Consider the following 12,704-nt stretch of genomic DNA (forward strand, 5'->3'; position numbering starts at 1 on the left):
ACCTACATTCGTTTCCCTTTTCAACATCCAGCAAAAATCAGCTATCATGACCTCGTCCCATCTACCCTGATATCATTGTTCCATCACTTTTATGTCTTGATGGAAACGTTCCCCTTGTTCTTACCCACCGTCACCACGTGGAGGTTCCCTGGTTACAGGCACAGGCGAATAATGCTAGCAACAAGCGTTTACGAAATTCCAGACATGAGGTCAGGTTCGGTTGGGTAAAGTTATGTTAAATAAGTTAATATCAGGCAAGGGTTGATCCTTCACAGTTGTCGACATGTTTGTGAAGTGAAAATTTGCATCACTGGCATTATTTTGAAATTTATTTACCTGAGTGCATGATTTTTCGTCATTTTTCGAGGTTATGGCTCAACGATGACGTGATGGGTGATTTTTGATACCGAATTTGAATTCAGCGCCCCAAAATCCATAGGAATACGTGTGTCTTTTTACCAGATCCGTACACTTGTTTTTTTTGTGTGGCTGTACATTGTTTAAACAATCCATTTTGTTATCATTAATTATCACGTGATTCTATTTGAAAATTGTACCAAGGGTGACTTTTTTTCAACCGCGACTTTCTTTCTCCATAAATTAATTAAATTGTGATCTTTTTCTATTCTATATGAAATTCATTTTAGAATGCGTATTTCCAAAATCTTCTACTTTAACGAATTTTGTAATTTTAGATTTTAATTGTTAAGTGTACATTTTATTTTAAAGAATTATAAAATACAGTTTCAAAAACTGAAGCCATAAAAAATTAGAAGCGTTTGAAATTGCAGATTTTAGATAATAAATATGTTTAGTCGATCACCTGTCAATATAAATTAATAGTGATTTTTAAAATTGAATTGAAAATTGATTTGATTTGAAATTATAACTTTAAGAATTATGCAAACTAATCCAATTGGAAAGTCTCATTAGTTTCTTGAAAATCAGAAAGTATAGTTAAATATTAAAAACTAAATTTTGAATGTTACAATGTTTAGAAGTTCTGAAATAATTTCAAAAGTAATGAAATATTTGAAGAAAAAAATGTAAATAACGTGCAGGTGTTTGGAGGTTTTCAAATAAAATTTGGAAGCATTTTAAGGATTTTTTAAGCATTTCAAATATAAATAATTTAACTTTTAATGTAAGAAGTATTCAGTTTATAAAAAAATGCAATCGTTCAATTTTGAATGTTTCGGGCTTAAAATTGCTTCAAATAATATAATTTTGTAAAATTGTTTAATTCATTGATTGAATCTTCAATTTAGACTTTTGAGCATTGGAAATGATAACGTGGATTTATATTTTTTAAACTGAATCTGAATCTTTCACTCTACAATTTATAAAAGTTAAGAAAATTTATTTAGCATTTTAAGTGGATTTAATTAAAAATTGTCCAGTTTGTATGTGTTAGTAGCTTCCATTTTAGACGTGTACATTATTGAGCATTTGAATCAGATTTGAATACAAAATTATTGAATTAAAAAACTTTTAAACCCAAAAGCGGAATAGGAGGTGTACTATTTGTTATACAGTTTGCTAGGCAACGCAATTGATATTTTTTTCATTAGGGCGACTGATCGCTACATTTATTTTTTGTGTTTTGAAGAAAAAAAGGATATTTAGATACCGCATAAACAAAACCTCATAAGTGAAAACAGAACGTTTTGTGAGTTTCTCGCGCTATTTATTTGTTTTTTTCAGTTTCTTAATGCAAGTCGCTTGTAATATATAAAATACTAATTTATACTGACAATGTAATGTTTACACGAATTGTTTAAGTAATGTATTCTTTTCTTTATCGATTCTTTTAGAATCGAGAAAGAAAGTCGTAGTTGCAAAGCAAATCACTTTTGGTACAATTTTCAAATAGAATCACGTAATAATTGATAAAAATAGATTGTTTAAACAATGTATAATTATTTTTCATTATATGATCTTTAAATAGTGCTACAAATTGCGATGTTTTAGACAATTTTCAACTTTTTATCCACTTTGTAAAATTAATTTGTAAAATTCTCGGTTGAAAAATAAATTCACTGTCATTTCCCTGTCTCATTAGATTCCCAATTTCCCGGTCCAGCAGCCACCCTGCCATTGGAATTGAAATAAGGATTCTATCCTAACTTGCAGATTATTTTTTAAATAGTAAATACTCCATGGGTAAATTGATGAAAATTTACTTTCAGTTCATTTTTGCTTTAAAATACGTCCAACATATCGGTACGATTACACTTATTTCAATGTAAAATTATTTTGGAATTTTTGTATAACATCTGAATGCCTTTTAAAATGAATCAAATGTTTCCTACAAATTTTAGAAAATCCAAAATATTTTTTTGATATGTCTGAAAATCTTCCAGATTCTTTTTTAAAAAGTTTGGAAATATTTAAAAATCTTTTTGAATATTCTCTAAAAATACTTTTGGAAAATCAAAAATTATTTTCATTCTTCCAAGGAATCATAAGAAAATGTTTTTATTCATTTGCAGTCTTTCACAAATCTTAAAAAGTATATACATTTTTTTAAAATCTGAAATAATGTAAATTTTGTTTGAAATTAGGCTGTGTCTATTTGCACCAAAATATGGGTACGAATATCCGAATTTTCTCGATACACAATAGGGCGGAGTGAAAATGATAAAATTAGTCGAATCGTTTAAGCTGAGCAAAACAAATTGGTGGGATCACATACGAAAAAAATTTTGAAATCGGTTATTATCTTCTGTTCCCTTTTTTGATTTAAAAATTCCAAATTTTGAAAATTCAAAAAATTTCCTTATTGCTTCGAAAATTATGGCGCATTTTTTCTAGGTACAATTTTTACTACTGAATAATAATAAAAAAAGTTAATTAACAAATTTTTTTTGCTCAATTTAGAATTTTTTGAAAATTTTTGTAGGAATTCGCTAATGGACTCATTTTATGTACAAAATCCTCCCCCCCCCCCTTTGGGATGGGGGTTCATGCGTAGGGGGATACTTGTTGATGGTATCCCTTTTTTTAGCAAACAAGTACTAGCGTGCTGCTGTAAGAATTCTTTAGACTTATATTACAGATTTCATATTACAAATTACATTTGCTTTTTATTAAAAATGACATAAAATCTACATTGCAAATTATATTTGCTTTATTTAAATAATTATATACAATATATATTATTGATTTTCTATTGCAAATTATATCCATTAAGAATAAAATCAAAAAGTACGCCCCCACACATTAACGCCCACACACAAATGGGGGGGGGGTGTTGTGCTTCAGATGAGTTCATCGGAAAATTCCCACATAAATTAGCAAATCAAAATCGCTTTAAAAAAAGAGTAAAATAACAATATTTGAACGCTTGAAACATCATGGAAATTTTTTTTATTGAAATAGCAAAATAACAGTTTTTTCTTTGGTTCAAGCGGAAGAAATTTCAGGTTCGACATATTTTACTTTTTTCAAAATGTGTGCACAGGACTCAATAAAAAAAAAACATGTTTTTTAGCCATTTTTAAGAAATTGTAAATTGAGCAAAGAATTGTTTTGTGTTACCTAAACACAAAACATAAACAATTTCAGTCACAATGGAACCTTTTTCAAAATAAAAATTGTATTTTTCAAAGTTTAAAAACTCTTTAGATAATTCTTATAAAAAGTTTTCACTAGAATCGAAGCGATTCTAGTGAAAATTGTTGTAACTTACCTTCGTTTTGCATTTCAGTTCGCAATGTTATTTCCTCCTTTCCTTCTTCGACGAGGTGCAGATAAATGCAATCTCGTCTTATTTCCAAACCGTGGAGACAGTGCGAGGAAGACAGTCAGCACACAACACAGTTTCAAAGTATTTTCACTAAACCAAACACGTTATTAGTGCACGAATGAATGAAGTGAATGAATGAAGAGAAAAACTGACTGCTGAAATACTGATGTCAACTGATCAGGCCTGCAACAGTACACGGTATACTGTAAATGTATATGTATGTAAATCAGCACCGACTTACCTAAATATTTCATTATATTGGCAAAGTGCAATCTGACATTTCCGAGTATACCGTATTAGTCGATCTTCTCCAAGGTGTTCGTACTTATCTTCGCCCAGTAAATTGCAAGACCTCTGACTGAGACTATTGTCTGCTAGAGTCCTAAGTCTAGCCAAAAGTATAAATTTATTGGCGCTGCCATAATCCATGAAATTCACAATTCATTCTGATCTTTAAGTCACAGAATCCCGGTAAAATATGTTATTTCCCCAGGAATTGCAGACTGTAAACGGCACGTATTTATGAAATAGAATAAGGAGATATCACAGAAATTGAAAGAAAATTCTCTTCTTATCATAATGTGGGCAGCGCATACATTTCTTTGGTGTTCGTGTACCGTATAAATCTTTCTCGGGCAAAACAAGTATAGAAAGTTCACAAGTTTAAATAATAAATTTGAAAACAAGCCATCCCTTATTTCCTCAACTTTGATCATTTTAAAGAATTGTTACAGATTATTTAACGATTGTTTAACAATTATAAAATAAGATTCTTATAACAAAATCAAGTTTGTGTAAAATAAGAAAATCCAATCCAAATTTTTACTTGATTTCAAGTATATTTTGAAATTATCCTAATGCAATGTTACTATTAGATAACAATTCTAATAGAGCATTTTCAACATTTAAAACTGTATTGTAACTTTTTGCGACTATTTTATGCAACAAAACTCTTGATAATTATAACTTATGTGTATGCCTGAATTCGTGTCAAGAAAGAATGTAGAAGGGATATGTGTACACTTTTTTCACACAAAAATTTCATTATATTAACAATGACCTTAGTCAAAGTTAGCCTACTTTTGAAGAATTATATCTCGGCTCGTAATGATTATTTCACAAATTTACACAGTCATAATCATCTATTGACTTTTTATGTAAAAGTATTTGTACCAATCGAAACAATTTTTCTTAAATAAATATGAAAAACCAGAGGCTAACAAAGTGTTTGCGTGAAGTAAATTGAAGGCAAGTAACTGCCAATCCTGACGGTAGTTAAAAAAAATTGCTAAAAATACTTCTCTGACGTTCAACGGATTTGCACGATTCATGAGATTCTGAATCAATTGATACATACTTTTAGGAGTCACTTTTTTTAAATTGTGTTATATTAACTATAAACTTAGTCAAATTTAGCCTACTTTTTAAGAATTATATCTCTGCTCGTAATGAAGAATTATTGTATTTAATTTTTATGAAAAAAGTGATTCGTAAATGTATAGATCTTTCGATTCCGAATTCCACGAAACGTGCAAATCCGTTCAACGTCCGAGAATTACTTTTAGCAAATTTTTGGGAAACAAGATTTCGTTAATTTCATTGGAGAATCAAGAGAAAATTCAGAAATGCACCTAAGAAGGTTTTCTTGAGTTTAGTGCCAGATGTGAAACACAGTTAGCATAGGCAATGTGACCTTCGGGACTTAGGACCCTGCTGCTGTCCGGGGTTAGATAAGGGGCATGCAGTTCAGTGAGTACAACAGCTTGGGCGTGCCTGAAGATCTCCGTAATATTTAGCCGCTAGGATCGGTAGTTACTTGCCTTCAATTTACTCCATGCAGACACTTCGTTGTTCCCTGTTTTTTCATATTCATTTAAGAAAAACTGTTTACTATCGGCGAGAAAACTATAGGCATCTGCCTTTGAAGCTTAACAACTCAGTCAGAAAAAATGCTAGCGCGACAAAAAAACAGTCATATAAAAGCTGAAAGTGTTCTACGTAAATGAGCTTGAAGAAGTTTATGTAAAAAAATTTTGTGCTTATCAGACTGAAAAATGTAAAAAACAAAGTAAGGATTTTCTTGTACATTTAAGAAGAGTCAAGTTTAGAGCATTATTTCTTATACAAGGGGCGATGTGAAAATTTTGAAAAAAATTCATGAGTATGAGGAAAAATGTTGTGAACCAGTTGCAGCCGAGAAATTAACAAAATAATAAAAATTGTTGCTTATAAGTACAAAAATGTGCAACTATATTATCTTCAGTTCTAATACAGATATTAAAGCAGGGGGGGGGGGGTCCGTTTTTTTTTACTGCCGACCGCTGGTCCCTTTCTTCGACCCGTGGCTAGGTGCCTTCCAAGCATTCAGAACCAGGGGTCGAAGAATGGCACCAGCGGTCGGCAGTAAAAAAAGGGCCCCCCTGCTATCTGTCACTTGTTTTCCAACAAAAAAAATGTCTAAAAATATCGCGTTTTTCACAAAAAAAGAAGACTAACACATCCTTCCGGGTGATTGAAAATAAATACAGAGCCTATCCATTACAGTTTGCAGTTTGAATTGCTTTAATATCTGTATTAGAACTGAAGGTAATATATTTGCAAATTTTTGTACTCTTAAGCAACAATTTTTATTTAATATTTTAATTTCTCATAAATTAAAAAAAAATTTCCCAGTGCCCGTTGTATAAGAAATAATGCTCTAAACTTGACTGTTCTTAAATGTACCCGAAAATCCTTACTTTTTTAAAAATAATTTTAAGTCTGCTAAGCACAAAATTTTTTTTACATAAACGTCTTCAAGCTCATTAACGTAGAACACTTCCAGATTTTAAAAGATTGTTTTTTGTTGCGCTAGCATTTTTTTTGACTGAGTTGTTAAGCTTCAAAGGCAGATGCCTATAGTTTTCTCGCCGATAGTAGATAGGTACATACACTTGTAGAGGAAAAGTCAATAGATGATTATGACTTTGTAAATTTGTGAAATAATCATTACGAGCCGAGAAATTAGTCTTCAAAAGCAGGGTAACTTTGACTAAACTTATTGTTAATTTAAGAAATTTTTATCACAATTTCAAACTGATATAGGAATAGAGCATTCTTTTCTGAGTGCAGCAATACCGTATAATTCATCTTCTTCATTGTACTTTCGAAGAAATTAGTGGCTAACGATGACCTTATAAAAGCCCATGTCCCCAGCCCTCTTACTGGACGGTTTTTAAACATAGATTGCGTTTGAGCAGCAGTATCTTTCGGTCTCTGCTGTGGTGCAAATAGACATTCTGGTTATTGATTAATAAAACTATGAATAAAATGATTATTTTTATTAAGTGGGATGTTTAAAATAACGTGTATCAATTGGTTTTTATTTGAAATAGCTTTTAATATGGTGCTTAAAACCTTGAAAATAGAAGATGGTCTCCTAATGCTCTGTTGTATATTTTGTCTCTTATTAATAACGAATGGTAAGTTTGATCTTTTGTTTATTAAACACGGTAGTTTTAAAAAAAATTAATTCGCTTTACGACCACCTGGAAAATTCTTGTGGGATATTGTTCCAGCAAGTGTATATAGTAAAAAAATGCAAACCCGGAAATTCTCGATCCCCCATTTTTGTAACAAAATTTACAAATATTACATATTTACAAACTCAATTATGTCTTTAATATCGGGAATTTGTTAATTTTCATTTATTTATTAAATATGAGAACTATTATACAAGCAAACAGTTTTCAATAATCGATTTGCATACTCAGCATGTGTTTTGTGAATTTGGAAATTACACCTTTTCTTTTTAAAGTCAGTATGGACACTTTACATCGACTGTTCACTGAAAAATCCAAGTCCTCCTTTATTTTTTAAATAAAAGTAAGGTATATGTTCAATCTCTATGTGAACTTTAGGAGTAACACTTATTTCGAGAAACTCATAACTCTTCCTGAATTTTCCTATGTAAACCTCAAATTGTGGATCAAGATCACTTGCAAAACAAGAATCAACGACACGGCAAAAATCTTTGTATCACTACATATTTCATGCATCTTCCATAATACTTTTCTGAAATTCTTTGTAAAACATCTACATTTAAAAAAAAATTTCTGCTAGAGTTTGAGACGTTTGTGGTTTAAGAAATTTAACACTAATTAAATTTTTCAGTTTTAAAACTAGAATTTTCAAATTTTGTGGCCTCTTATTTTATACGGTTCATAAATAAAATATGTTGTCGGGATATTTATAATAACAAATGTCTTAAATCACTTTGACTACTACAGTGGAACTTCTATAATTCGAACCGCCGGTAATTCGAATTTCGATAATTCGAAGTTTTCTTTAATTCGAATAAAATTGGACGTCCCGAGAGAGTTTATAGTTTCGATAATTCGAAGTACAAGAGTATACCTGAGTTCTGACCGCTTCAAGCATAATCCGGCAAGAATGAGCAGATGCAGAGAATGTATCATTGTTATGAGAAAAACGATTAAGTGCAATAGATTGTCAAGTAATTTCTCGATCTTTTCTGCTTATTCTATTGAACATCTTTGGAGGACTTTTGGAAGATGCAAAAACGTTGTATCCCGTCTCTAAGATGGTTAGACAATGAAAATAGACTATGTTGTCCAGTATGTTTTCAAAGGTGGTATATGGGGCAGAATACGTCAAGTATTCCCAACTAAAATTAATTTTTTTTCGGTCGGGTTGAAACTTGAGTGAATTATAATCCTAGTGGACCGACAATTATTCCCAAATAATAGGTTCATTATTAAGCGTTTGTCAATATACAGGGCTCTGAAATTTTCTCATTTTCACACGTTTCTTCACCTTCACGTTAGTGCAAATTCTTTTAGGATGATCCGATTCGACTTTTATTATTTTGGTTTGGAAATGCCCTTTCATATACATTAAGACTATTATAACGATATATGTTTTTAATTATTATTTTTTTGTTTGAAAATGAAAATAAAAATTGTTTTTTTAAAGCATATAAAAAAATGTCTATTTCTAAAAATAGCTTTTTTATACTCTTTTAAATCATGTAGAATAAAACGTGGATCGTTAATGTTTCCTTGATCAAACTTTAATTTTTACGCTCTTTATGAATAAAATAAAAGACGTGAAATGAAAATATAACGTAATTTATATATTTCTACACAGATAATCATTTAAAAAAAGTTAGATATAATTTCCAGGCACATGAGTCCTGACAGTATTCGTGCCCGAGCGCTGTGGAAGTTTAATCTGGTACTCTTGAGCGTAAAAATCTAAATTTGGCCAAGAAAACATTTCGGGCCCACTTTTTATTCTACATGATTTCAAAGAGTATAAAAGAGATATATTTTTAAAAAGAATTTTTGTTAAATATTGTTTGTTTTTCAAAAAATCGATTCCAATTTTGATTTAAAAAAATAATAATGAAAATATATCGCTTTAATAGTCTTAAAGTACTTGAAAAGATCGGTTCAAAACACAATAATAAAAATTCAACCGGATCATTTTAAAAGAACTTACACTAACGTGAAGGTGAAAGAACGCGTGAAAAAGTGAAAACTTTAGGCCCCTGGTATATTGGCAACCGGTACAATAAGAATAGAAGAATTGAGACTCCGGATTCAATAACCACACATAAAATTTTACCGAGCGAAAAGCAAGTCCCCTGAAGGATGCAAAATCCTGTTAAACAAAACAAGAATCCAACGACCAAATTTAGACCACAACGAATAAACGAAAACCAAAAAATCCTATTGTAAACAACGTTTCGGTACTCGTACAGTACCCTTATCAAGGCAAGAAAATTTTTGAAAATTTTTTTGTCCCTAGAAGGCTTCAAAACAAATTTTAAATTAAAAATGTTTAAAGAACATACGCGGACGTGACAGCTTATTGCGCATCTTTTTCCCCTAGTTTTAGGATGTCCTTCGATTGACAATGTAATGGGAATTCAAAACCGTTGTTTTCAAAAATTGTTATTAATTTTTTTCTGATGCTCGACGCGAATCGAACATTTGTAACTTCCAGCGTTCCGTTTAGCAAGGGAATTTTGAGCAGGCTAATAACTCTCGCCGCCAAAATGCGGAGAAAGGTGTAATGAAGTTTTTTTTGGAAAGTTTCAGATCAAAATATTTGATAGTTTAGGAGTAGTTATGATTTTAGTGAACGTTAGCGCTGAAATCTTTGAGCGTACTATGTACTCTGAGACTTTCCACTGTGTCACGTTCTCTCGCTAGTGAGTTGTTGCTTAAAATATGATATTATGCAATTTTTTAGTGAATAATTGTTAAATGAAAATAAGTTAACAAAATATTTATGAATTTTATTTAATTTTCAATGTATATTTTCCGTTTTCTTTAGATTTAAATGTTCACTGAAAAAAATGGTTAGTTGCGAAAAGCAGTTCCTTATTAGTAGAGTTGGTATAAGCTACGACAACTACTTAGATGGTAACAGTAACTAACCAGTTTTTTATGGTAACAAGTCGCCGTTAGTCCTCCTAGGAAGGTTATATTAGTGAGGATAGTAATTGTAGTCACAACAAATAAATTAGTTACATTTACCAGCAATTTATTTTCCAAGAAATGAAAGTAGTAAAGGTTACAAGTCTCGGCCCTTGGCGATATTGGCAGAACTGAATTCTGAGCAGTGCTGCCAACATCGCATCGAAATGTTTCGTCATGTTTTCGATGATCGCCATTTTAATCTGAACCTTTACGTATAATATATAAACACGTGGAAAATATTGAGGAGCATCATATAGATCCTTAGGGCGTCGTCTACGGCCTACGCTTCGGCAAACTTTTCACGGAGGCCTGTTTTGAAATAATCGTGGAATTAATATTTTTCATAGGATTTATTTCGAGTTACTTGGTTGTTTTATGGCAAATTTGATTGATTGATAACCTATAAATGTGAACTCGATGTGTCAAATAAATTCAACAAATACTTCAAAACAGGCCTCCGTGAAATGGTACCCTAATATAATTATATAATAATAATAATAATAATAATAATAATAATAATAATAGTTAACGCTCAAAATCCATCTGAATTTCGAACGATAGCCTGTCTTCCAATAATTTATGAATGTCTTACAGCTATCATTGCAGACAAGGTATATTCTCATTGCGATGAGAATAATATCCTTACAGAAGAACAAAAAGGATGTTGTGAAAACTCACGAGGCTGTAAAGATCTAGTCACTATAGACGCTAGTGCCATGACTCAAGCTCGTAAGCATCAAAGGAACTTACATATGGCATACATTGACTACAAGCAAGCGTTTCCTTTTGTGCCGCATGACTATTTGCTTGAAGTCTTAAAACTTTACAAAATCTGTCCACGCATTATTGACTTTCTAAGCCATGCGATGAGGCTTTGTGGTACAAGAATCAAGTATTTTGATCATGGACAACCAAGGATAACTAGATCAATACGCTTTACGGCGGGTATATTTCAAGGAGACTCCTTCAGCGCACTATGGTTCTGTTTAGCATTGAATCCATTGAGCAAAACACTAAACAGCATGTGTCATGGGTTTAGAATTCATGATAATGAGGATGGTCATCAAGTGACCCATCTTCTTTACATGGATGACCTTAAGCTTTACGCTAGTTCAGGCCAGAAACTGCAGCAAGTGATTGATGTCAGAAAGCAGTTTTCCAATGATATCCACATGGAGTTCGGACTAGATAAATGCTGAACAGTGCATTTTATCAGAGGGGAATTAGGGACCGCAGAGTTAGAGAACGAGTTCGAAAATGACATCGAGGCAATAGCTGCAGGCCAATCATATAAATATCTGGTATTCTTGAATCTAAGGGTATTCAACATACGATAGTTAAGACAAGCCTAATGACTGTCTTTACTACGAGACTCAGATTAATTATGAAGAGTTTTCTCAACTCGGCAAACAAAATCAGGGCGATCAACACATATGCCATCCCTAATCCTCACGTACTCCTTCGGGCTCATAAAATGGTCTAACACTGATCTTGAAAAGTTAAACAGAATTGTTCGCGTAGAAATTACGAAAAACCGAATGCACCACAGAAATTCTGCGAATGAAAGGGTAGTTCTACCACGACATTTAGGGGGTAGGGACGTTGTAGATGTCAAAAAACTGTGTGAGTCACAATTTATACTGTTACGAGACTATTTTAACAGCAAACGAAATGTTGCGCTTTACAGAACCATCTGTCAAGCGGATCTTGAATACACGCCCTTAAATTTGTCCTTATATGGGGCCTTGAATATCAGGGCAGAAACCATAGAGGAATTAGAAATCCAATGGAGGCAGAAAGCCATCCATGGCGAGCACCACAACACGTTAGATCAAAGTGAAGTGGAGAGTGAGGCATCTAATATTTGGCTAAGAAAGGATGTTCTGTGTCCAGAGACGGAAGGATTCGTCATTGCAATACAGGACAAGGTTGTCAGCACCAGGAATTATCGCAAACACGTGTTATATCAAGACGTGGTTGACAAGTGCCGATTATGTGGAGATACCAACGAATCCATCGAGCACATTATTGATGGCTGTCGCGTAATGGCTCAGAGAGAATATACGCACAGACATAATGATGTAGCGTGCATTATACATCAAAAACTTGCCCTAAACCTAGGACTCATAAAAGAATGGGTGCCCTTCTATAGATACATTCCAATGCCCGTTGTAGAAAGCGAAGATTACATCTTATATTGGTATGTTACTATCCAAACGGATCATTACATCCGGGAAAATCGACCTGACATCGTGATGCGAGAAAAAAAAGGTGGAAGAGTCTACATAATCGACATTGCTTGTCCGCTTAACCGAAATTTGCAGTCAACCTATTCAACCAAGATCCACAAGTATAGCGAGTTAAAACATGAAGTAAAGACCATATGGAGGAATGTGAATCATGCATCCATTCATCCCATTGTGATTTCGGCTACAGGCAATGTGCACGCAAGATGCACTGAACATCTT

The 12,704-nt window shown here is 32.4% G+C and overlaps 1 protein-coding gene across 6 annotated transcripts in view; it reads left to right on the forward strand.

The window, feature by feature from the left end:
* Window positions 1–12,704, forward strand: part of LOC117176015 (CCR4-NOT transcription complex subunit 10) — a 266,901-nt gene that overhangs the window by 121,554 nt on the left and 132,643 nt on the right. The window lies entirely within an intron of this gene.

This window comes from Belonocnema kinseyi, chromosome 7 (assembly GCF_010883055.1).
Source record: "Belonocnema kinseyi isolate 2016_QV_RU_SX_M_011 chromosome 7, B_treatae_v1, whole genome shotgun sequence".
Classification (NCBI taxonomy): domain Eukaryota; kingdom Metazoa; phylum Arthropoda; class Insecta; order Hymenoptera; family Cynipidae; genus Belonocnema; species Belonocnema kinseyi.